This window comes from Bos grunniens, chromosome 26, assembly GCF_055505025.1.
Source record: "Bos grunniens cultivar Pamir isolate PY7600 chromosome 26, Bosgru_T2T1.0, whole genome shotgun sequence".
Lineage (NCBI taxonomy): Eukaryota > Metazoa > Chordata > Mammalia > Artiodactyla > Bovidae > Bos > Bos grunniens.
In genome coordinates, this window is record NC_141190.1 from 34,728,349 (window position 1) to 34,755,577 (window position 27,229).

The 27,229-nt window shown below is 43.5% G+C and overlaps 1 protein-coding gene across 49 annotated transcripts in view; it reads right to left on the reverse strand.

Annotated features, from left to right (window-relative positions):
- ABLIM1 (actin binding LIM protein 1) overlaps positions 1–27,229 on the reverse strand; it is a 328,684-nt gene that overhangs the window by 64,824 nt on the left and 236,631 nt on the right. For 5 of the 49 annotated variants that reach the window (XM_086377819.1, XM_086377822.1, XM_086377818.1 and 2 more), the window contains exon 1: positions 23,941–24,194. The exons of 39 other annotated variants lie outside the window; for them this stretch is intronic. The gene's annotated coding sequence lies outside the window, so the exon portion shown is untranslated. 5 more of the 49 variants (XM_086377821.1, XM_086377820.1, XM_086377833.1 and 2 more) reach the window with 4 other exon arrangements.

Sequence of the window (27,229 nt, forward strand, 5' to 3'; positions counted from 1 at the left end):
GTTGGAAAAAGAATAGGATAATGGTAGAGGACTTAAACTACCTGATTTCAAAACTTATAAAGCACTGAGATATAAAGCACTGAGTGGTATCAGCACTGAGATAGACATAAAAGTCAATGCAATGAGAGAGACAATTCCAAAATAAACCCACACATTTATGGTCAACTGATTTCCAATAAAGTATCATGACAGTTTGATAGGGAAGGGATGTTTTCTTTTAATAAATATCGATGGGACAACTGAATATATATGTCCCATCAGATCCCTACCTTACACTATACACAAAAATTAACGTCTACTGGATTACAGACCTACATATAAAAGCTAAAACTATAAAACTACTAGACAAAAACATAAAATCTTTGTGACTGCAGGTCAGGCAAAGATTTCTCAGACATTATACAAAAGCATAATTATAAATCAGATGTTGTCAAGATTAAAACCTTTTTCTCTTCAAAAGACATCAAGAAAATGGAAGGACCTGCCAGACTGGAAGAAATTTCTGCAAATCATATTTCTAAAAAAGGAACAGCATCCAGAATATATAAAGAACTACTAGAGTGCAATAATAAGAGGCTGTGCAACTCCGTTAAAAAAGTGGGAAAAAGATTTAAATAACACTTCACCAAAGAAGATATCTGAGTGTGACACATGAAAATATTTTAAACATCATCAGTCAAGCTAATAAAATTAAAGCTTCAATGAGATACTACAATGCAATGAGCCAACTATAAAGCAATGGCTATAATGAAAAAGACTTTTCCATAGCACATGTTAGGAAAACATGAAGAAAGTGGAATCCTCATCGATGGAGGTGAGAGTGAAAAGCGGTGCAGCTACTCTGGAAACCCCTTCGGCAGTTTCTCAAACAGTTGAACATAAATCTACCAAGTGATCCAGAACTCCCACTCCTAGGTTTCCAAGTAAAAGAAACGATAACTTAGGTCCACACAAATTCTTATACGCAAAAGTTCACAGCAGTGTTCTTCATAACAATCCCAAACTGGAAATAATCCAAATGACTCTCAGCTAAACAGATAAACAAAATGTGGAACATTCACAAAAGAGAATACTGCAAAGCTACTGCTTTTAATGTTCAGTGAAAGAGGCCAGACATGGAAGACTACAGATTGCATGATTCCATTTTCTATGAAATTTCCAGAAAAAGCAAAAAGAAAGAGACATAAAGTAGTTGGTGGTTGCTGGGAAGACGGATGGAATAAGACTGAGCAAGGTTGACTGTAAAGTCAAACTGAGGTGATGAAAAAGTTGTAAAACTGCATTGTGGTGATAGCTACCAAGTGCTTAGATGTAATAAAAATAAACTGTATACTCACAATGGGTGAATTTTTTGGTATGTAAACTATTCTTTAATAAAGAATAAAGAGACAGGACAATTAAAAAACAAGAAAACATTGATGGGTTGGGGAAAGACCTAATGGGAAGACCCACTATTCACATCAAGGAGTGAGTGCACTCATTCCTTTGGTGGGGGCACAGATTCCTTTGGAAAGTTATTGAAAAATAAAGATTGTTTTTTTTTTGCAGAGCAAAATACATCTGCATATGTGTGCAGTATTGAACTGATAGCAGTTGTCCAAAGACTTGAACATTTTCAAAAGGATAAGAAAACAATTGTCTAATCTGCTAATCAAATCATTTCTTTCTTCAGAGGGATCACTATTATTCTGTATAAGAAGACAGAACTGCAGAGAGACTGAGTAACTTGCCCAGGACCTCACGAGCAGTCAGGATAAAAACCTGGGCTATGACATTAACCTTAAGTGTCGCTACTGGCTGGCTCTTTGGCTCTGTGCTTTTATGCACAGTATTTAATTGCTGTTTTCTCTGAACTTTTGAAGTAGGTGACCTCGTTCTTGTTTTATAGTGATGAAACCTAGGCTCAGAGGCCAAACGACTTGCTGTGCCAAAACCAAGGTCACACAGCTAAGTGTCACAACTAGGAAACACCCCAGGTCCTTGGACACAGTTCAGTTCTCTTGTACCAATATCGCCACATCACAGATACACTGCTTCTCTTGTTTCAGAAATCCTAGGCAACTAGAAAAATTACTCATGTATGACACAAAAAGTTGGTCAAGATGATTGAGAATGTTTTGTTAACACGTGTTGTAGAAATTTTGCCAACTTTCAAGGCAGAGCAAATAACACTGGAGGCAAAACATAAATCGGAAACGCAAGGATCTCCGCATTTGAAACTGACCTCTTCTCCCTGGTATTCCTGCAGCCCTGGGCTTGGACTTTACCACGTTTTAACTTTGCCTCCTGTTGTTATGGCGGGGCTGGCTGTCCCATCCCACTGCCCACCATGGAGTGGAAGGAGATGGGCTCTGGAGCCCAGAGAACCCAGGGTCTGCATTCCAATTTTGCAAACGGTGTGGCCTTGGGCTCTTTTGGGGATTTATTTCTCCATCTGTAAAAACTGGTATAAGAAAACCTGCCATGGAGGATTGTTATGAAAATTAAATGCGTGTATGTACTAAGTCACTTCAGTTGTGTCCAATTCTTTGTGACCCCATGGCCTGTAGCCCTCCAGTCTCCTGTGTCCACGGGAATTTTCAGACAAGAATACTGGAGTGGGTGGTCAGGCCCTGTTCCAGGGGATCTTTCCGCCCCAGGGATCAAACCCACATCTCCTGAGGCTCCTGCATTGTAGACCCATTCTTTACCACTGAGCCACTGCGGAAGCCCAAAGGCAAGTTCAGTTCATACCAAAGGGAGTATCTGGTAGTCAGTGCAGGGGAGTTTGCTGCTTCTCTTTCACATTAGATTCTACATCCTTTTACAGATGTGGTCTACACCCGTGTCATCAGAACTCTAGGATCTCTCTTGCTTTTCATAGAGCAAGTTCTCTAGGAATGTCAGGTGAATTAACAGGCCAACAGAAGCCCTTACCCCCAAACCTCTAGATGGATGAACAACTGTTTCCTGAATGATTACAGCCAAAAGAGAATTAGGTGGTGAACTTCTGTGCCCCAGCTGTCATGTCGGTATTTACTTGTTTCCAGACACTATGCTAAGCAAACCACATCCCACCTGACTCTCCCTGCAATCCTGTGAGGGAGGTATTATGTCCATTTAACAGATGAAGTTAAAGCTTCAGAAGATCAATCAATCACCCGAGGTTACTCAGTTGGCAAGGGCTGGAATCGTAGTCTGAACTCTGGTCTGTCCAAGCCCAGACTGCACTCAACCCCACCAGGCCCTCCAGCCTCCCCCGCTTAGCAGCTCCATTCATGAGGGGAGACCCTCGCTGAGATCAACCCTAAAGAGGCGTATTTCCTATGACTGTACAGCCTCATCTTTCAGCTTTTTCTTTTTTTAAAGAATATAAATAAAGACTTATTGTACCAAATCAAAGTCTTCATATTTTACCGTTTGCTAAGGCTCAAGGAAGACTACACCATGTAAGATCTTAACAAAAATTTTACTTTCACGATCCCTCCCACCTCCAACTATTCAAATTGTGTGCTCAAAGGTTATGCTATGCTATGCTAAGTCGCTTCAGTCGTGTCCGACTCCGTGCGACCGCATAGTTATAAAACAAAATAAAAAACCCAAACCACAAATAATACCAAGTCCTTCAAAGACAACTCTCCCAAAGTTATTTCTTGACACAGGTGATCTTCGTGGCATGGGCAGTGTGATCCTAAACCCTTGTGAAGCAGCCCTGACAGTTCCAGCCTGCCCGTCATTTTCAAATCCAGTAACAGCCGTGTCACGTGCCCCCCAGTACTAAATGTACTTCCTTAAAACCAGGAGCTGACTGATCCAAGCAGCATGGATTAAAATCATCTCACCAGTCTCTCTGATAAGTTATTAAGGAATACAACACAGTTTAGAGGGTAACCAGGGACCCAAGGATGTGGGGTTGAATTTCCTCTGATAGTAGCTGAACTTGGAATTCCCTGGTTTTGTCTCATCACAGGTTCTCCTACAGTTTAGCTTTTGTCAGCAAAAATACCATGCATTTTACACATTGTATTACAACGTTCTCCCTTACAAGGCAGGCAGAAAGTCCTGAATGCACTTTCTTCCCTCCTTCTTTGGAGCAGGAAAGAGGTATGCTGTATTTTTCTTAAGTATACTTCTTTGTTGATGTAGAACACATACTGAGACAAACACATAAATGATACATTTCCAGCTCAATGAATTGTCATAAATGCGACACAACCCATAACTAGCACCCAAACCAGGTAAGAGAACGCTATCTGTACCCAGAAGCCCCTCCATGCCTTCTTCCAGCCACTGACTTCTCATCACTATGCCAACTTCTAACTTTTACCTCTCTCTGAAATTTACATAAGTGGAAGCAGATACGTCTGGTTCCTCTTACTTGACAAGGGCTTCCCTGGTGGCTTGGATGGCTGCTTGCTTATGGGGGTGACCCAGTTTCGAGCCTTGGGTCAGGAAGATCCCCTGGAGAAGGAAATGGCAACCCATTTCAGTATTCTTGTCTGGAGACTTCCATGGACAGAGGAGCCTGGCCGGTTACAGTCCAGGGGGGTTGCAAGGAGTCGGACATGACTGAGTGACTAACGCTTTCACTTTTCTCTTAATCAACACCATGAGAATTATTCAAAATGCTGTGTGTACTTGTACTTCACCACGTCTCATGACTGCACAGTATTCCTTTGAGTAATTATACTACATCTTATTATCCATTCTTTTTTTTTGGCCACACCATGTGGCTTGTGGGATCTCAGTTCCCCAACCAGGGATCGAACCCAGGCCTGAACTATTGGAACCACCAGGGAATTTTCCATCCATTCCACTCTTGATGAGCATGCTGGTAGCTTTTAAATATTGGCTGTTTTGAACTGTGTTGCTGTGAAAATTCCTGACTATGTCTTTTGGTGAATTACATACACATTTCCGTTGTACATATACATAAAAGTAGATATATGACAAGGTCATTGGGCATGTTTATGTTCAGATTGAGGCCTGCCAAACAGTTAACCCAAATGGCTTTTGCCTTTTATTACAATTTTAATCTGAGAGGAATTTGAAGGAATTAAATAAGAGGAATCAAATTAAGAGTGCTTTACTGACTAGATTCCCAAAGTGTTTTTCTAACCTCTGTGAAGTGAATGGTTTTTTTTTTTTTTAATAAAACGGTTTCTCAGTAAAAGCTCTGCAGTATAATCTCATCAGGTATCCATTATTCTGGGACCTCCAGAGTGCCACTGAAAATTTTCCAATTCTCCTTTTATCCCCATCTTTCTGTTGGTAGAATCCTTTGAACTGATGGAGAGACGTGGATGAAATGCAAATAGTCCTCATGTTTAATTCTGAAATTGACTCAGAATCAGCAGGCGATGGCTGACACTGCCTGGATCTCTCTGCCTAAATCTTTGTCATGAAGCTTCAAAAGTGACTTCTAGTTAGGACCAAGGTCCACTGGAAAAGGTCAAAAAAGAATTGGGATTGGAAAGTTGAGAACTTTGGTGGCCACTAAAAGATTTCACTTTTCCTCTCGTGATTGAGCTTAAACATTTCATAGCAACTGTTTTTACTGTTATCTTTTGCATTTGCTTTGTAATTGAATGTTAGTACCTTCCCGTTTAATCCCCCCAGTGATGTGGGGGCACACTTCTGCCTATCTATGGGCTAAGAAAAGTCTTCAAGGTTATAGAACTAGGGTTCAATCTAGAGTTTTAATTAAGTCCATCCTCCCTTTCCCCCACATCCAGCTACACGTCAAGGGTCAGAAAGAGTGGAAATTACTTTGGTGACTTGGACAGCTTACAAATAATAAGCATTGTCTTTCCTTCTTCCATAAATTCTCATGAGGGAGTGCAGCAGCTAACCACCCAGGAAAGATCCAAGGGAATCTCTGAAGACTATCTTTTGTACAACAATAACTCACTTTGGGCAATAATTGTAGAAACTGTAGACAAGAAAAGGATCTTCCGTTCCTGGGGTTTCATCAGAAGTCAGCTGGGTAGGGTCCACTGGCTTGTTTTAGACATTGGGTTGCCCCAGTTCCTGAATGTGCAATGTCAGGCCTGGTGAAAGGTGGATCTTTGAGAAATCTGTTCAGTTGAACCCTCCACTGAACTATCAGAATGATTGGATGCACTGGGACCTAACTGTTCATTTCCCCCAATCCTATGCACTTTCTGAAAAGGCTTGTATGTTCTAGTATGTTAAAATGGTGGAGAAGCACTGATTCTGCCTAGTGTACAGGACTGCTATGTAGGTAAAAGAGATGTTAATTACAATAAATTCACCTTGAATAATATGATACAGGGAGACAACGAACTAGATTGCAAAACCCCAGCTGAATCTAGGCCGTGGACCCGAGACAGACAGACTCTGGGAATCCAAAGAGATATTCCTGTGAACATTGAGTAGAATGCCAGGTCAGTGTTGCTTTGCAGGTGGTAAAAACTATTATCATAACTCCAGGGAAGGAACAATAAGAAACTCTTCATGTTTCTGCTTTAATACAACCAGTTTTTCGAACACAGACACCATCGTATAGTCAAGGTCAAAGGTTTGACACCTTTTCCTTTCTTAACACCAGGAGATAAATATTTGCCGTCAAGTTCAACATTCTTGAAAGTTAATCCCAATTGGATAATTATCTCTTGTGCAAGGGCAAACACTTACGGTTTCTTATTGCTCATGATCTCATTCCTGGTCTCCTTACCAACCCAAGAGCATGTTGGAGTCAGAAATGCACAATAACAGCAATCCAAGGGTCTCATCACTGCCTGATGCTCCAGGGAAAGCAACGATCAATACATGTCCTGACAGCCAAACAGCACAAGTGCATGCTCAGGAGAGAGGGGATGGGAAACAGCATGCAGCTCCCATTTATTTATTACCTCAGTAATGACTTTGTAACTTATAGGAAACATATAGAAAGCAGGGCTTTTTAAAATTAAAAATATTTAAGCTTGTTATACAGTGTACAGGAAATGTCTTCCAACTCCATAAGATTCTAGTTTGTCAGCTGCTTTTCTTCATCAAGTTGCTATCTCTAAAGAAAATTCCAGTTCTGTGGTTTTTACCCTTCTCCAGCAATTACAAACATTTTTCCATCCCATCTCATTCTTTTTCCTTCCTTGATATTTCTAGTTTAACATAACTCATAAAGGACTTCACAAGAGTCAGAAAAGACACAGGGCCTTGTACATAGCCCTTGCCTTGCTTTGGGGTCTTGGGTGATCCTAACAAGTTATTTCCACTGAAACCATGGCTCTGCGTTATCACCTCTTTTAGAGATGGGTCAGCTCTGGGTTGCCTACAGCCCACTATCAGACTAAAAATATTTTTTCTTCCCCAGGGTTAGAGAAGTCGTCAGGGTGGGAACCAATACCAGAGCAGTCAGAAAAACACAGCTTGCTTTTAAAAACATCCTTGTCTGATTTCCTCTCCCATTGTGGCTGGACTTTACCTCCTTTAACAAACAACTAAGCCTTTCAGCCCAGAATCTGTAAGGCCCAGCCTCTTACCATTTCCCTGGGAGTGGAGGGGAGGGGTGCTCTGGCCATCACTGAGTATCAGGGCTAACAGTCAATAGGAGAAAGAAACAGAGGGCAAATTAAATTCTAAGACGGAGGAGGAGATATACGAAAGCACGCAGGAGCCCGGGTTTAACAAGACCCAAATCAAAATCCATTTCAAGCACAGCTCATGCCCTTGGATGACAACCAAAATGTTCCTGTATCCTGCAGAGGGAAATACAATTCACATTCCACACTCTATACCCTGGGTGGGTGCCCGCCCCATCCCTGGTCCTTTGGATTCCTCTAGAAGGGCAAGCCTCGAGGCCGGAGACAGGATCAGCAGGTGGTGCTGGGAGCCCTGCCAGTCGTATCTGCCACCCCTCCCACCCACCACGTCGGGTCACAGAGGGTCCTGGCAGAGGGGAACCAATGACCTTGACGGGGCTGGATGCTGGGACCCAAATGACAGCCTGAGCCACAGACATCAAAGTGACTCTGTGCGGCCACACAGCTCTAACCTTCAAAGTATTAGACTGTGCAACCTGAGCCGATGTTAAGCCTGTACTTTTACCCAGGGCAGCAGACCAGCCTGAGTTCTGAGGTCGAGTCATCCAATTGCTCCTTAGCAAAGCCCACTGAACTCAGTCACAGCCAGCTGGCTCCTTTGACAACAGACAGATGGACAGACAGACAGGAAAAGCCCAGCTGCCTAGGCAAAGTGGCCACTCTACAGAGAAATGCTGGTCAGTTCTCCTTCCTCACCACCAAGCAGCTGGATCAGAGGTCCTTTACCGAGCAAAGGATGTTTAAATGCCAGGTGCATTTTTATTGAACACCACATAGATCACAGTCCTCCCTGGACAAAAAGTCTTTAAAGTCATCCCATTACCTACTGACGAAAGGAGATCCAACCAGTCCATCCTGAGAGAGATCAGTCCTGAGTATTCATTGGAAGGACTGATGTTGAAGCTGAAACTCCAATACTTTGGCCACCTGATACGAAGAGCTGACTCACTGGAAAAGACCCTAATGCTGGGAAAGATTGAAGGCGGGAGGAGAAGGGGACAGAGGATGAGATGGTTGGATGGCATCACCAACTCAATGGAGATGAGTTTGAGTAAACTCCGGGAGTTGGTGATGGACAGAGAGGCCTGGCGTGTTGCAGTCTGTGGGGTCACAAAGAGTTGGACACGACTGAGCGACTGAACTATACTGACGAAAGTTGAATTCCTACCCCTGGCATTCAACAGCCTCCACTATCTGGTCTCAACCTACCTGTTCAGCTTTAAAAAATTATAGGGGCCCCTCGAGAGAGGGGAGGAGTAGGTCTGAGATGGCTGGGGAGCCAGCAGTTTTAACCAGCTCCCCTTGTGATTCTCCACTGCAGCCCAGACTGAAAACTGCTAGACTGGAGTGAGTCTTTTCCAACTCCCCAGACTCAGGCATTCATTCCCTTTGACCTGCGTTTATTTCTTGTCCCAAATATATACTCCTTAAACGTTGATATAAAGTAAGCACCATTTATCCAAAGCAATAAATAACTGCTGTTTGCTCAACAAGTTTTCCCACTACACTTCTCATTTCTCAGAAGAAAGAACACTGTCTTACTCATTTTTGTATTCCAGAGTCTCACAGGTGTTGAGCAGATAGGTATTTTTCATAAAAATAGTCTGTTCATACCAACGCTCCAAGCACTGGGCCAAAAGCTGCCTTCTCAAGGGATCTTTTCTTATCATTTTGACCTGGGTAGGACCCAGGTCTCATCTGTACTCTTAAATAGCATTTACTTATCCCATTCATGTAGTGCCTCAAGTTTGTAGATATTTATGTGTTTTCGAACTACCACTTTTAGATTTTGTGAAGGCAGGGACTGTGTCTCTTATCATTGTATATTATAATGATAATTATATAATCAGCTAGTAAGTATAAGCATTAAATGCTAAATTCTCTTTTTAAGAATGAATTCTACATCAAACTAGTAGACCTAAAATATGTTAGTACGTATAGTCCTGAGAAAAATGATAATGCTGTAGAACAATGACAGAATATATTTCTGAGAGCAAATTTACATTAGGATTTTATTCTATCCCAGTGCACATCATGAGAAACGCTGGGCTGGAAGCAGCACAAGCTGGAATCAAGATTGCCGGGAGAAATATCAATAACCTCAGATATGCAGATGACACCACCCTTATGGCAGAAAGTGAAGAGGAACTAAAAAGCTTCTTGATGAAAGTGAAAGAGGAGAGTGAAAAAGTTGGCTTAAAGCTCAACATTCAGAAAACGAAGATCATGGCATCCGGTCCCATCACTTCATGGCAAATAGATGGGGAAACAGTGGAAACAGTGTCACTTTATATTTTGGGGCTCCAAAATCACTGCAGATGGTGATTGCAGCCATGAAATTAAAAGACACTTACTCCTTGGAAGGAAAGTTATGACCAACCTAGATAGCATATTGAAAAGCAGATATATTACTTTGCCAACAAAGGTCCATCTAGTCAAGGCTATGGTTTTTCCAGTGGTCATGTATGGATGTGAGAGTTGGACTGTGAAGAAAGCTGAACGCCAAAGAACTGATGCTTTTGAACTATGGTGCTGGAGAAGACTCTTGTGAGTCCCTTGGACTGCAAGGAGATCTAACTAGTCCATCCTAAAGGAGACCAGTCCTGGGTGTTCATTGGAAGGACTGATGCTGAGGCTGAAAATCCAATACTTTGGCCACCTCATGCAAAGAGTTGACTCATTGGAAAAGACTCTGATGCTGGAAGGGATTGGGGGCTGGAGAAGGGGACGACAGAGGATGAGATGGCTGGATGGCATCACTGACTCGATGCACATGAGTTTGGGTGAACTCCAGGAGTTGGTGATGGACAGGGAGGCCTGGCGTGCTGTGATTCATGGGGTTGCAAAGAGTCGGACACGACTGAGCGACTGAACTGAACTGAAGCTATATTTTCCTTTTTAAAATTCTTTTTTAATCCTTCATCTCCTTCTAGAAGAGTCCTGCTTTCTGAAATTTTGCTCCTAGTACATTTCCTGGCAAAGAGGAATTCTACCTCTTTCAGTATAAAACAAATAAGTTACCTGCAAAAAATACTCCCAACTCTCAACAGAAAAACCAACTGTCTAGATTCTCCAGTATCATAAAGTTTAAAGGCCTCCCTTTCCTAAGGGACCAAACAGTTGTCCCTCTGCCACTCTCTCCAAGGGGAACACAGTGGCATCACTTCCTTATCAACAAGCTAGCTCAGGTGCACAGATGCGCTCTCAGCATCCTCCTGGACAGACTGGTCCAGGCACGCCCCATCCAAGACAGCCAATGGCCTTCTGTCCAACTGGGGCAGGAAAGCTGCTTCCACTTCCTTGCTGCAGGCCAGCCATGACAAGCACAAGATGACTTAGGTTTGTAAACCTTGCCAGGGGTACTTATTCCAAAAATAATGAGCCTATTAAATGCTGGAGCCAGAACAAAATGCTGTTTTCTCCTATGCCTAAAGCAAGCCCGAATTAGTTTCTGGAGAAAGGAAATCTGTTCTGCCCCAATGTAATGCACACGTGCAGACCACCTGGTATAAAGTGATGTCAGGCTGTGTCTTCCAGGCCCAGAGGCCTGCATGAGGCCAAGAGCTTTTAGGCAGCAGCCTTGGTCATTTCTGCATGCCCGGTTTGTGCAAATAGTAAGTGCTCAAGAAACAGTCACTCAATCAAAGACTCTGCCCCGGGATCAAAGGGAGGGGACAGTGGTTAATGATGATTCAAGGAGTCAGAGAAGATGTCACTGAAAATGGCCCTGTAAATGGAGATTAGAAAGATAAGCAGAATCTCCTTTTCATTTTTACATGTACCAACACTCAAGACTTTTCCCATCACTCACATTGTAGACAAGAACATATCCACCTGGATCACTCCATTCACCTGCCAATTTCCCCAGCACACAAAAGCAAACCCAGAGAACCAGACGTTTCTTTACCTTGAGTTACTTTTCTATGGAACGGCTGTGTATTGGATTGGCCCAAAAGTTCGTTCGGGCCCTTCCACAGCATCTTTTGGACAACCCCGAAAGAACTTTTTGGCCAATCCAACATAATGATCAGCTGAAAGTTCATTTCTTACCTCTTCTACATTTAACTGATAGATGGGATAAATTTAGAGAACAAAAATCAAAGAGGGAATAGAACGAGAAGAGACAAGAATATTGGTTCTTCACTGTAGAAAAGCAGTGATCTTAGAAAAATGTGTTTCAAACTTCCCAACCATGTGACACAATGGCTCAGAACAGGAAGAAATTAGCTTTATTTCAGTGACAGCCAGGAGTCTACCACCTCTTAAATCAAGCAAAAATAATTATCATACACACACACACAAAGCCACTGGCAGGCAACATCCTACAGTAATGATTTCACACTCAGTTTATCCGGAGCTGGCTTATACTACATCACAGCAATTTCACCAGGTCAACTTACTTTTCGTTCACCTCTTCCTAAAGGAATGACCACCAATAAAATTCCAACTCAGCCTGCAGCCCTAGTGGGCTTAGAGTCAACGTGAATGTAAAGTCTCTCACTAATTCTGGTGACTGGTGAGAGCAAAGGGTGTCCCTCATTAACCAGAAATGAAAGAACAGCTAAACGGTTCTTAGCATTCCTGTCTAGTCCAGAGGGTGCAGACATAAGTGATTTTTTTCACAAAAGGTGATGAACTCAGTGCTACCAAAAATATATCCTTTACCAAAGAGATGGTGGGGATTCGTACCATGGCAGAGTCTAGTCAGAATCTAGTTGGCTACTGAGATCTGCCAAGTTTAGGTCATGTTTCAAATTTCCAAGACAGAAAGATTCTTGAACATGTCATCACAAGGCCGAATCTCCTGCATCGCAGGCAGATTCTTTACTGTCTGACCCACCAGGGAAGCCCTCTTTCAAACACTGCTATCCCTCAAATGATGATACTGTGCCTGGCCTCTAGGCTGTATGGGTATCTCTTCTTGGGGCATCTGCAGATTGATTATCTCAAGTGGTTTGCTCTATGCTACATAGTAGACTCAGAAAATAGAAAGTTATTTTCCAATGCTAGTTAGAAGAAAACGTAATTAAGACATGAAACAGACATTTTGAATTATGAGCTGTTTGGATAATTTATGCAGTCATTCCCTTGAATTATTTTTATAGTTGAACTAGAATCCTACCTTCTCAGCAGAGAGTGCATAAAAACACGTACAAAAAGGCATTCAAAGTACAGGAAACAAGCTTCCCTTGGGGCCATTTAGTGGAGTTTAAAATTGTTTATACATTAGTGAATTTGAGTAAATTCTCGGAGATAGTGGAGGACAGAGGAGCCTGGCGTGCTGCAGTTCATGGGGTCACAAAGAGTTGGACAAGACTTAGTGACTGAACAGCAACAACAACACTAGGGTGATCCTGTTTAAAGAAGTTTAAAAGCGTTAGTTTGAAAGCTAAAATAAGAAGCACCAAGCACTTGTCCTTGATAGCTACCGCCAACACATCCTTAGGGACTGAAGATTCAATCAAGAGTTTCCATGTGCTTTTTGCCTGAATGCAAACACACTGGCCTTTCAGAGAAACGAAAAATCTCAAGCACATCTGAGAACATTGCCCAGGACCTGAAAGTGGGTTAGTCCAGATGACCACGCGGTGGATGTAAAAGAGCAAACTGGTGCAGGAGATGTCATCAATAGCAAGACAAGACCAGGGTCATTTAAGAGTAACACGTGGCTGAGGCTACTCCACACTCATGATCCCCTAGTGAGTGTGTCAAGGCCATCCCACTCTGGGAAGCCTCACGCTTCCCGAGTGCAGTCACAGGAACTGCCATCGTCTCCACAACCAGCCACTGGCCACGGCAAACAATCCCGCCTGGACAGGTGACCACCCATGGCACTTCCCCAGGATTTCCTGATGTGAGCAGGGGAGAGAAAAGTCTTCTTCCACTAAGGCTGAGATGCTCAGAGCTCCTGCAGCTGTGCCCTGTTCATGCAGGGAGAGGAGGCTGGTGAGCGTGAACACACCCGCAGAGACAAGCCGACGGCCCAGAGCACACCAACTGCATCCGAGGCCCCACTTCGGTCCCTCCAGCCCCTGTGAGCCTGGTCCTGTTAGTCCTGTCCTGCTTCAGCTGGTGTTAGAGGTTGAATTGTGTCCCCGAAGAAGATATGTTACAATTCTGATCCTCAACATCTCTGAATGTGTTCTGGTTTGGAAACGAGGTTGTTGCAGATGTAATTAGTTAAAATGAGGTCAGACCAGAGCTAGGTTGGCTCTTAATCCTGGATGGCTGGTGTTCTCATGAGAGGAGGAAAGGGAAACACACCCGTTTAATACGCCAGGTCACAGGGAGGCAGAGACTGTAATTATGCTCCCCATTCCCGATGGCTCAGTGGTAAAGAATCCACCTGCAATGCAGGAGACGCAAGTTCAATCCCTAGGTTGGGAAGATCCCCTGGAGAAAGAAATGGCAACTTCACTCCAGTAGTCTTGCCTGAAAAATCCGTGTACAGAGGAGCCTGGTGGACTATAGCCCGTGGGATTGAAAGAGCTGGACACGACTTAGTGATTAAACTACTAACCACAGCCAAGCCAAGAAGTGCCTGGGGGTCCTAGAATCTGGACCAGGCAGAAGGACCCTTCTCAGAGGTCTCAGAGAGCACCTGGCCCTGCCAACACCTTGACTGCAGACTTCTAGCCTCCAGAACTCTGAGAGACTAAACTCCTGCTGTTTTAAAGCCTCCCACTTTGGAGTGCTTTGTGACCACTGCCTCAGGGCGCTAATACCACTGGTTTGAGGTGAGTTTCTGTCACTTTTGAGCAAAGGTGCTGTCTCTGAATGTCAAATGGACTGGCCTTATTTTTCAGTTTTGGAAATTAAGACCTTTTTGTATCCAAATGCCTTGAGCAGCACAAATAAGTGCTGTTTCCTCAAACTATTCAGAACAGATGGCCTATCCAGCCACAGTCCTTTAGTTTTGCATTAATATAACTTTCTTCCAAAAAAGTATACAAATAGATGGTGTTGGTAATCTGGATCTCACGCTGGATGCAGTCAAAGTTTGAAAGTCTAACTCTTAGAGCTGGTTAATCTCAGAGCAAGGCCGCCATTCAGCTGGCACCAACAGAATTAAAAACCTTTGGGGATTACAAAACAGCATTTCCCTTCTGCTTCCTAAAGTATCAGATATGCAAACACTTTTCTCATTAGCCTCTTATTTTGCTGAAGTCGGCAAGAAAATTCCTAGAAGCTTTGCAGTTCTGTGATTTCTACAACTCATCTTAGACTTGCAAAGAACTCTCAACAGATGCCATTCCTGGGGCTGCCAAGGTTCTCCTCAAAAAGCAGGGCTGCTGATTATGACAAGAATGAGGCAGGAGGGAAAACTTGAGAAGGAAGAAGACTGATGCTTAGACAGAGGATGTAGAGTGAGCTAGACTGAGACCCCTACAAAGTGTGTCTTCAGAATGTAACTGTGCTTGGAATAGTGGTTTTTGCAGATAGAATTAAGGTAAGGATCTTGAGATGAGGTTGTCCTGGGTTGGGGTGGGCCCTAAACCCAATGACAAGTCCTTAAAAGAAAAGAGAAGGGGAAACAGATCCAGAGACACAAAGAGGAAGGCCATGGGAAGATTGGCAAAGATTGGAGTGATGTGTCCACAAGCCAAGGAATGTTTGGGATTACCAGCCACCATACCTGGGACGGGGCTTCCCAGGTGGCACTAGAGGTAAAGAACCTGCCTGCCAATGCAGGAGATATAAGAGATGCACGTTTGATCCCTGAGTGGGAAAGATCCCCTGGAGAAGAGCATGGCGACCCACTCCAGTTTTCTTGCCTGGATAACCCCAAGGACAGAGGAGCCTAACGGGCTATGGTCCATGCGGTTGCAAAGAGTCAGCCATGACTGCAGCGATTTAGCAGCAGCATACCTGGGATGGGTTCTTTGTCAGAGCCACATAGCCTTCTTGTGTTTTCTAGGTCTCAAAGTCCTTAACATTAAGAAGATCAGACCAGATCAAATCTATGGCACTTGCCTGCCATGATATTTCTAGGAGTCTTGAGCAGGAATTACCTTTAACACAGAGAAGCAGGTAGAGAAGAAATCTTTCTGACTGGCACCAGGCCAGGTCCAAGAACAAGCCAACTACGAGGCAGCCCATGTCAGTGGAGTTCAGATTAGGCAAGGCCCCAATTACCAAATGGCTCTGGGCTGGAATAGCATATGTGATCTCAGTCAGAAATTCCTTTCCAATACTCTCATTGCAAAGTCAAATGCAAGCCATGAGACACAGTTATTATGAACACACCCAAGACCATTACGGGGCTTGAGAGTCGTGTTAAAAAGTCAAACACAACTCCAGTTTTGCTCAGGGATGGTTAAAGGGCCAGGAGTGGCTGTGATGAATGGAGAAGCTGGGTCCCATGTTGGGGTTCACGACACGGCACCTCTCGGTGGTCTCATCCCCAGTGCTGGACAGACTTTTGATGTATCGCATCAATACATAGCACATGGACACCGTCTTCCTGATTATCCTCCCATCAAGGAAAATGGGAACCCGCTGGGTTGGCCCCAAGTCTGGGTGAAACTTGGTTCCGTGCCAAGGAAAGGTTTGACAGACCAGCCTGACGAGGCTGCAGGCTCTGCCTGTAAGAGTTGTCGTCAGAGCTTGTGTGCTAGAAAGTTGAAGAGGCCAGACAATGAGGGACCTGCACCCAACACAGGCTGCCAAGTTCCCACCTGAACACTCACACTACCGGGCACACCACCGATGTGAACACTCTGGGCATGAGTGCAGTAATCTATTTCCACATCAACTCTACGCAAACTCAGCAGTTTTATCATCTTAGAATGGGCTTAGAGAATTGCATTTATGTGTCAGCAAAGGCTTCTGATCTCGGCTTTCAACTTCAGCAATGAAACATCCTGTAGTCAACCAAAAAGACTGGTGGCAGCGATTCTTCATATTTTTAATGTAACCAAGTGCTTCCAATTGCCTTCCCCTCTGCTTGGTTAAGGCTTCCCTGGTGGCTCAGTTGGTAAAGAATCCACCTGAAATGCAAGAGACCGTCTGCAATGCAGGAGACCTGGGTGCGAGCCCCGGGTTGGGAAGAGCCCTTGGAGAAGCGATTGCAACCCACTCCAGTATTCTTGCCTGGAGAATTCCATGGATAGAGGAGCCTGGAAGGCTACAGTCCATGAGGTCGCAAGAATGAGACACAACTTAGCAACTAAACCACCACTACCACCACTTGGTTATGCTGAAAATATGGAAGAAAGGCTGATACATTTTACAATTTTAGGCTTTTGCCTAGTCTTTCTCACTTAAAACGTTTATGTATGGCTGCTATGGTGATTTTTTTTTTTTAGTAGAATCTTTATGCTTTAAGGAAAATCAGAGTAACACTGGGAGCTGAAGACAGGGAAACTGATTCCTAGGGCTGCCCAGGAACCACCTTGGTTAAAGTTCATTTGGGTGATTCAACAATAGCTGAGCTTTTTACTAATGGATTTGCTTACATGAAAAAAATGAGTTTAAAGAATCATTAAGCCCTGTCTGTTTAAAAAAAAAAAAAAAGTGAATTAAGATATACAAGCTGGTTGTCCTTAGTGATGAGCTTATAGACTCATTTTTATAATATTTATATAATATTGCAAGTAATATTATAAATAATGTTTATAGTATGCTATAAATAATGTTTATGAGCTCAAAGAATAAGGAACAGAGGGAGTACGTGGAGTGAGGTCTTAGGTTTCATTCATTTGGCCAAAGCTGACGGCGGGCCTGTGAGTCAGGCGCCAGACACCTGAGGAGGAGACAAAGGCCGCAGAATCTGGGTTTTGGAGACAGACATCCTGTATTCAAACCTCGGCTCTGCCAGTAACCATTTGGATGCCATTGGGTGGCTGCTCTGAGCCTCAGTTTCCTTTCGTGAAATACAAAGGTGAGAGTTAATACACAGCAATGCACACTGATGGAAGGACTTTAATGAGAAATGTTTATGAAGTGCAAAGGCAGTAAGAACTTTCAATAACTACAGCCCACACCACCCTTTATTAGATATTCCTGCCCCAATGCTTACCCTGCAGAAGTGTGCGTGCGCGAAGGGTGGCTAATTCCAAAAGAAGGGATTACAGCAGGGGACACTGTTGGTGTAATGTGCCAGGTCAGGAGGGGGTGGGGGAGAAAATCACGCAAGACCACTGTGCTGGGGAGCCAGGGGGCACCACAGAAGGGGAACACTTGGTTAGATTTAAAGGGAGTAAGAGATTACTAAGCAGGTAGTCCCCAATGCCTCCCTTCCTTGCTCCTCATTCATTCATCCATCTAGCCATCCACCATCCATTTACCAAGCATCTACCTACCTTCCACGAGATACCATTTCATTTTACTTTACCGAAGTAGAGTTGATTGACAATATGGTGTTAACCTCTGGTATACAGCAAAGTGATTGCTGTGCTAAAGTCGCTTCAGTCTGCAACCCTATGGACTGTAGCCTGCCAGGCTCCTCCGTCCGTGGGATTCTCCAGGCAAGAATACTGGAGGGGGTTGCCATGCTCTCCTCCAGGGGATCTTCCCGACTCAGAAACTGAACCACATCTTTTATGTCTCCTGCACTGGCAGGCAGGTTCTTTACCACTAGTGCCATTCTTCTTCAGATTCTTTTCCATTATAGAATCATAGGTTATTACAAGATATTCAATTTGCTTCCCTGTGCTATGGGCTTCCCAGGTTGCTCAGTGATTAAGAATGTACCTGCCAATACAGAAGACACAGGTTCGATCCCTCGGTCGGGAAGATGCCCTGGAGGAGGAAATGGCAACCCACTCCAGTATTCTTGCCTGGAGAACCCATGGACAGAGGAGCCTGGTGGGCTACAGTTTATGGGGTCACAAAAAGTAGGACATGACTGAGTGACTGAGCATGCATGCCCTGTGCTACACAGTAGGACCTTGGTGTTTCTCTATTTTATATAAGGTAGGGTGTATCTGTTTCCCAAGCTCTTAATGTATCCCTCCCCTCCCCTTTCCCCTATGGGAACTGTAAGTTTTGTTTCCTATGTCTGTGCATCTGTTTCTGTTTGTAGATCCAATTGCAGATCCTATTTTAGTTCCTGGAAACATGGCAACACCATCTAGCCAGGGTGACAGACAATGACGTGTATACAAAGAAGAATTTCAGATCATGGGGAGGAAAGTGCCACGCAGGGCCAGGGGATACAAGATAACCCTGGGGAAGAATGTTCCAGGCAGAGGGAACAGGGAGTGCAAAGACTCTGAGACTGCAGGAGAGAGTGCCTAAGGGGCAGAAAGCAAGCTAGTGAGCTGGAGTGAATGGGGGAAGAGATGTAGGTGAGCAAGGGAGCAAAAGCTTAATTGCAGAGGGCTGGCTAAGCCAAGATAAGGTTTTACAGTAGGTTTTTACAGTTCTGAGGTTAAAAGTCAAAGCAAAAAGTCCACTCGGGCACATACTTTTTTTCCTTATGCTTTAAAACTCTTTTAAAAATACAAAGAGACTGGAAATCTGCACCACCACCACCCCCCTGACCCGGCCCAGTCCTTTGGCCCTAAACTTAATTACATAAGAACCGACACCTTTAATCTGTTGCCAGAACCAGATACACTTTGCATCCTAAACAAGTTGCCAAAACAAAGCAGAACGCTGGGCTAAAACTCTCTGCTAGAGGATGTTTTAAACTGTTCAAAACACACTTCTCTACCTTTTCAAGTGTGTTTATTTGGACAAGGTATACGGATATAAACACGGATGCAAGGAGCCAGCTGTGGGGCCTCAAGACAAACCAACACAATTATTATCTCGCAGGAGGGAGAGAGAAAAGCAGTCTGAAGTGTAAGCAAGCATTTCTGCTTCATCTAATGTTTATGAGCCAAAAATGACCTCCGTGTGAACCAGCAGTGCTGAGAAGGACACAGACACGTATTTGTCAAAGACATTCTGGACTTGGTGAACAAGAAAAGCAGTGGGGTTTGTTTTCTCTTTTACTCAGGCCCTCTCCCTGTAAGGTCACAATTTAACCCTGGGCAGCTTAAGACAGTGGCTAGACTCATTCTTGCCCATCTAGACGCATACCAGAGGTTCTGCTTTAAAAAAGGGAGCTGGGCAATATTATGTGGTAGCCAGGAAGGGAAGGGAAAATGGATACATGTGTATGCATGGCTGAGTCTCTCTGCTGTGCATCTGAAACTATCACAACATTGTTAATCCGCAATACTCCAATATAAAATAAAAAGTTAAAAAAAGAAAGAAAATGAAGCTGGGGACAGTCCTTGAATCTCAGTATTAAGAATATCTTGGGCTTTTTTACCTACCACCATTTACATCCTGCATATTCCAGACACATTTCAAGTTATTTGCCTCACCTGGACACCCCACAGCCTGATACCTAATTCAAGAAACGTGGGCTCTTTTAAGCAGCATCATTCTGACTTCCCAGTAGATATTTCTAACTCTCTAAGACTTCATGCTCCAACACATAGAGCATATAAGGCTTTTTTTTTTCTTCCCCCATTTGTGATCTACATGCTCATTTGACTGGATAGTTTTCTTGAAAACAAAGAGAATGGCAATGCTTTGCCTTTGGATCAAGTCCTAGGGATAGTAATCTCTTTCTCTTACTGAAACCACAAGGCAGCTTTAGCATGTAGGGCTTTGAATATAAGAGCAGAAGTCTAATTTCTGGGCTTCATGAAGAAAAATTAATAAAGTTCTCCCCTTTAATTTTACAACCCCCAGAACCACTTTTTCTAAATCCTTAAAAGACTTCCTGGTAGTCCTTCAAACAGTAAAGGCTGCTTGGATGGGGACCGGATTTCTCCTTTTGAAAAAAATACACAGAACAGACCACACGGACAGGACCCAGGTTGTAGACATGTGAGTTTTTTGCAGACCAAGCTCCCAGGTGGTCTTTTCAGGAGAATCACTGACATTCACTTGTTTATTCATCATCTACTGAGCAGACAACATTGGTAGGCACTGTTCTGTTAATGCATCCTGGTGATAAAATGGGCCTAAATACTAGTGTTCTCTGTATTCACAGATCTTAGGTCTAGTGAATGAGGGGGTGGATTTTTCAAATAAGGAAATGCTTTCAAGAGAGTACAAGGTGTTGGCTACATAGGTACCTCCAGGTAGAGCTAAATGAAGCTTTTGTTTTATAATGAAACGCAGAAAACACCAGGGGCCGTTCCAACCCCATCACCAAGAATGACTCCAACAAGCAGAGGTGTTTCCTGATAAGCTCAACCAATGTCAGGCTCCACCCTTATCCCAGACTGCGGGGGAGGTTCCCTCCCAGAGCGGCCTGTGGCAGCTACCTTGTAATGTACTACGGTGTTTAGAGCATCTCATGATGTTCTTAGAGTAATGCCAAGAAAACGTGCCGTTATCACTTGTGTATCAAAGCTGTTTAATAAGATTATAAAGGTATACTTATAAAATTTAAAGCTATAATTGGAGTCTAAGTCCACCGAAAAAAGTGAAGTAGAACTAAGCAAAAATTTTGTTTCGTCCCAGTATTTGTTACAATTTCATTCATTTTTGTAATCTGTTGACTTCTGAGGGCAAACAAATAGCATATGCAGAAAGTGTAAGAAAACTTTTAAATGGAAAATGTTCCAGCCATTGACTTTTTTGTTATCTGTAAACTGGAAAAAGGCTGTGACTATTTTATTTCATTGACAAAATGAGACCCAACTCTCAGACAACCATGAAGTTTGAGACTCGCTGGTTCAGGGTGGGAAGAACAAAAGAAAAGGAAGCATTACAGGTTCCAGAAGAAACACCAAACAGGTGTGCCCAGATTTACACAAAGCTCACATATCACAAACACCTGTATTTACAGACCTGATAAGTTCTGGGTAATTATTTGCCTTATAAAATGTGCTATGAGGGTCTTCTTTTTTTTTTTTTTAATAGTGCATTCCTGGGATGCACTTTTAGAGAAGTTTGATCAGGAATTGTATCAGATGTATTTTTGTTGTTGTTTAGTCGCTAAGTTGTGTCCTACTCTGCAACCCCATCCATGAACTGCAGCATGCCAGGCTTCCCTGTCCTTCACCATCTCCCAGAGTTTGCTCAAACTCCTGTCCTTTGAATCAGTGATGCCATCCAACCATCTCATCCTCTGTCACTCCCCTCTCCTCCTGCCTTCAGTCTTTCCCAGCATCAAGGTCTTTTCAGTGAGTCAGCTCTTTGCATGAGGTGGCCTAAGTACCGGAGTTTATGTGTGTGTTAGTTGCTCAGTCATGTCTGACTCTTTGCAATCCCATGGACTGTAGCCCCTATGGCTGATTCATGTTGATGTATAGCAGAAACCAACACAATATTGTAAAGCAATTATCCTTCAAGTAAAAATAAATAAATTAAAAAAATAAGGCCCACAAAGGCCCATGAGGGGGGAGGCTGGGAGCAGAAGGATGTATACCCAGAACAGTGCTTACCCCAGCTCCCTGACCCAGCTCAGGATGTGACCTCAAACAAAAAGAAAACAAAGACCAAAATGCAGGGCAAAATATTTGTTCTGTTCCTGTTCTTTTGATAAACACCCTCCCTTGGGGTCACGCCTCCCCGTCATGGTCCTCCCAGTGGGTCTCAAAAGTGGTTACTTAATGGTTCTCAACTGGGGGGTGATTTTGCCCCACACAGAACGTTTGGCAATGTCTGGAGACACTTTCAGTTGTTGAGCTGGGGGGGAATTACTATCATCATGGGTACCAGGGACGCTGCTAAACAAAGACTCTTCCCCGCAACAAAGAATCATCCTGTCCAACATGTCAGTGGTGCTGACTTGAGAAACCTGGTTCATAGTGGGCAAAATTATGATCGTCCCTCTAGACAGTTGGTGTGTGAGTCCTGAGTATTTTGGACTTTTCCATAAATTAGGCTTCCCTGGTGGCTCAGTGGTAAAGAACCCGCCTGCCAGTGCAAGATACATGGGTTCGATTCCTGGGTCGGGAACATCCCCTGGAGGAGGAAATGGCAACTCACTCCAGTATTCTTGCCTGGAGAATCCCACGGCAAGGGGAGCCTGGTGGGCTACAGCCCATGGGGTCACAAAGAGTCGGACACGACCTAGCAACTGAACAACAACAACAATCCTTTTACATTAACTACTATTTATTTGGAGGGGAAATCTTGCAGACCTCTGCTGTCATGATATGATATTCCCTGAACCAGATGGATAAGCCACTGATACAAGGGTTAAACTCAGTGACACAGGAAAACGCTGTAGGAACCCACCTGAAAACAGCAGGTAGAAACGGGCATTCACATCTTGTTTCAAAGAGGCTGGGGCCAGGCCTCACACTTAGTCTTAAACAGCCTTCTCAGAAGTAATTTATACCAATGAGCCGTGGCAAATTCACCTCTTCTGTAAGTCCATCAAGACTCAACAAGCCTTTTGATCCATTGTAGAATAGCAACAGTATTTTAATTAGTTATTTTCACTTACTTGTCAGAACCTGTTTGGATAATCTAAATAACTTCACATCCTCTTAACATACCTCCTGAGACTGTCTCAGAGAAAACAGGCTCAATTTTCTCTTAAATCCCCAATACCAGTTAAGGGATAGACGAGGCTGCCATGGCAACCCCACTCCTGCTGACTTTTTGGCTAGACTCACTTTTTTTTTTTTAACCTTTCCCAAATCATAAATCTATTTCTTTCACGGTTAAGAAGATTTTTATTGTCTCCTTCCTTCTTGCGCACTTTAAAACAGCTTTTTTTTTTTTCTCAAAAATAAACTTTGGAGCATGGTTTGATTAATAACTAGGTTTTCAGAAAAACTGTTTGCATTAGAATAAGGCAAGAATCTCTAGATTTCTAACATTTCCTGCCCAAAGATGGTAAAAAGAGACCACAACCAGGCTCTTTCAACCTGTAACAAAATGTGAATAATACCCAAATGTTTTACTTCCTCATATTCATTCATGGGAAATTTCTTAAAGAAAAAAAAATAAACATCTATAGTAACAGATAAATTGACTCAATTCCTCTGACTCCTTTGACCACCGGATCCTCTATGATTCTTAAATTCTTTCATTTCAAATATAAATTTCATGGAGCTCTACAACTACAGACAATCAAACAAAACACTCTGGAAAGCACACTCTCCTTTCTTACCTTGGGGGCAGCAGCCTGAAAAAACACAAACATTGTTTAAATGGTCAGTAAACTATTCCTCTCATTCAAATAACCCGCCTTTTCCTGCTCTTTATTACTAGATTGATTTTTTTTTTTTAAGCTCCGTAGTTTATTTTGCATCACAAACAAAAAGTTAAAGCAAAATGTCCTTCAGATCAATGCAAGTGGTCTCTAGGGCCAGCATCCTGCCCATCCCATCTGGAGGACCCTGGGGGTCTCCGATGTCGCCCAGGAAGCCGGGCATTTCATGTCTGCCCTGCAAAGCCAAGGACACCTCCAGCAATGTCGCTTTACCTTAAGCCCGGGCTCCTTTTCTTCTACTTCGGTTCCTGGTTGTTCTGAGCAGGGAATTCCTCTGGGCTTCAAACCCACAACACTGCCAAGAGGCTTGTAAACGCCAGACCTCGGCCCGCGAGACCGGGGCTCCCTGCCCGCCTCGGGGACAGGAGCGAGCTCCCCTCTAAAGCGAGACACGAAACCTGTGCGTCTCCGGAGACACACACCGTAAAAAAGAACAGACTAGGCCAGGCAGTTCCCACCCTCCCTCTCCCGCTGCACTTACTAGTTAAACACACACAGCCACCACTAACGGACCAGTCCATGTGCCTGAAAAAGGAGGGGGGTAGGTTTTCTTTTTTTTTTTTTTAACTGCAGGTGGGGAAAGTACCATTTCTATACATTCACCCACACTTGTCTGCACCACTGATCTGACAGTGATTGTTCCCGGGGCAGAGGCTTGCACTGAAACTAGAGTCTTGTGATTTTTAAGTTTCTTTCTTAGATTTGAGAGGACGGAAAGATACACAACCATCAAAGAGCCTCTTCTCCTAAGTCACAGCATCCGAGACACACTGTATGGCACCCTTTACACAACTGTAATAAAATACAGTGCAACTTGATTTTGGTTTCCACTTGTTATTCAGAATTTCAGAATGTTTATTTTTTTTTTTTCAGAGAAATGTGATCCCCGCCCCCTAACTTCGCTTATCAAGTTTCTGTGATTCATATTGCTGGTACATTTCATTTTGTGTTCCCCATTGCAACAAAAATTACTAGTACCTACATTCCTGGTACTTTACACACCTTACCTCACTGTCCAATAAACCTACAGAAATCCCAGGTGAACCCAGCTCTGCAGATTTGTAAAGGAACAGATGGAGCCCGAAGCCTTCTACCAGGCTAGCCCAGCCCCTTTTCTGAAGCCTTTCCTTAGGAGTAAAGGCAAGACTCTGTTATGACTCTTGTCATTTTTAACAAGACTTAAGTGATTTAGGGGAATTTTTCATAGAGATTATTTGCTCGTAAAGATCAGCTAATAAAAAGACTTTTGCGTGGAATCTAAATTGGTTTGGAAACAATCCCAAACACTGCTGACGAAATGTAAAGATTTCAGCAATAAAACAGTGCTTCTAAAATGAAGAGGAAGCTACTGGGTTACACGTTATAATAACTACGGGGGATTAGCTAAATTTCTAGTGCATTTTCCTTCCAAGAAGCCTTCAGGAAAGTGCTTCCTCCACACCCTTGTCAGGCCAGTTTCTGTAAGTTTGATCTGTAGCCCCCTGGCCCTACCAGAATCACCAGAGCATGCTAACATGCAGATTTCCAGCCCCAGCTTGGACCCCTAGAATCACTGGGTGAGGTCTGGTCATCCATACTTTAAACAAGATATCCAGGTGATTCCAGAACATCACCGCTTGTTTGGGATATTAGTAGGCAGTCCCACTGTTTGTCAGAGGAGGGAAGGAGTCCTTCCTTACAAAGGAAAAAGGGAAACCCAGCCAGCCCCCCAGGCACAGGACTAGAAATAATGAAACCTAAGAACTGGGGTCACTGCCCCCCAGACTTCATCCTCGTCTACTCTCCCACATTTGGAGTATCAGCTCCTCTTTTAGACTTTATTTCTTTAGGCATCTCTACATCTTCCAGGATGGAGAGAAAGAGGATGGTTCATCTGCAAATTTACCAAGCAAATTTCCAATTGAAAAGGGTCCCAAATCACCAGCAGATGGACTCAAAAGTTTCAAGAAGCCTGCCTGACTGGGTAGCCCTTAATGAGCAATAATGAGGTGCCTTTCCTGTCAACCTGACTAATCTACATTCACATGGATGTGATTATGGGAAAGAAAGTGAAGAGTAAAGAACTGAAAGGTGAGCAGAGGGGTCTGCTGGATGAAATGTTCTAAGACTGGACTGTGATGATGGTTGCACAACTCTGTGAATTTACTAAAGATGGTTGAATCACTTCACCAGGGTGAACTGTAAGGGATGTAAACACATGTGTTGCTAATCAAAGCGGCAGTTGGTTAACATATGTTCCAAAGGGACTCAGTTTATATAAAGGAGCTGATATTGGAGCACTTACAATTGCAGAGGCTAAGATGCCTCTTCCTCGTCATCCCAGATACTGTGTAGGGCCCCATCTAGGCAGATGTGCTGGGCATTATACAGAGCAGTTACACAGAAAAGACAAAAACCCCAGGAGGCTACAGACCACACTCAGGTGGATATAATAACCAACACTGACAGGAGAAAGACCGTGGGCATTTATTTCCCACTTGAGGGAAAAGAAACTGGTAATTAGTAAGATGGTGAGGAATTTATGCCCAAAGAGTATGTGAAGGCCACGACAAAAATCAATAACGGGAAAAACAAGCATTCATCAACAAATCTTTATTTTGTAGTTGTTGCTGCTGCTACGGCTAAGTCGCTTCAGTCGTGTCTGACTCTGTGTGACCCCATGGACGGCAGCCCACCAGGCTCCGCCGTCCCTGGGATTCTCCAGGCAAGAACACTGGAGTGGGTTGCCATTTCCTTCTCCAATGCATAAAAGTGAAAAGTGAAGTCGCTCAGTCGATGCTTTAAATGGAGTAGGAAATAGCAACCCACTCCAGTATTAAACAGGAATACAAAATACTTGCTAAAACAGTGGCAGGTTGAATTTATGGGCATGTAGATGTCAATAGTTAGGCGATTTAAGAAAATTTCAAAAGAAAGCATCAGCGTGAATATCAACTTGTGCATCTTAAATAATCACAGACTTAACTCCACCAGAGAGTAAATGATGGGGGTGAGCCTGAATCCATTCAGATAGGAAGTTATGAGCTAATTTAACGTACCGTGTGTGTGTGAGTCGCTCAGTTGTGTCCGGCTCTTTGTGACCCCATGGACTGTAGCCCACCAGGCTCCTCTGACCATGGGATTCTCCAGGCAAGAATACTGGAGTGGGTTGCCATTTCCTTCTCCAGAGGATTTTCCTGATCCAGGGTTCGAACCCAGGTCACCTGCATTGCAGGCAGATTCTCTACCATCTGAGCCACAGGGAAGCCAATTTAATGTTCTAGGCTTTTACAAAAATGTGTTTCTTTATAAAGGAAGAAAACAAGAAAAAATTCTTGAAGTACTGTATGTTAGACACAGGTGACTCATTTATAATCTGATTTAAGTCTTTAAGAGGTAAAGATTATCCATATTTTACAACATGAGCATGCTGAGGCTCAGAGAGTTTAAGCAACTGGCTACCCATTGCTCGGCTCTAAATGTAGGTCCTGTAATCAAATCCTGGTGTGTGTGGCAGTGGCAG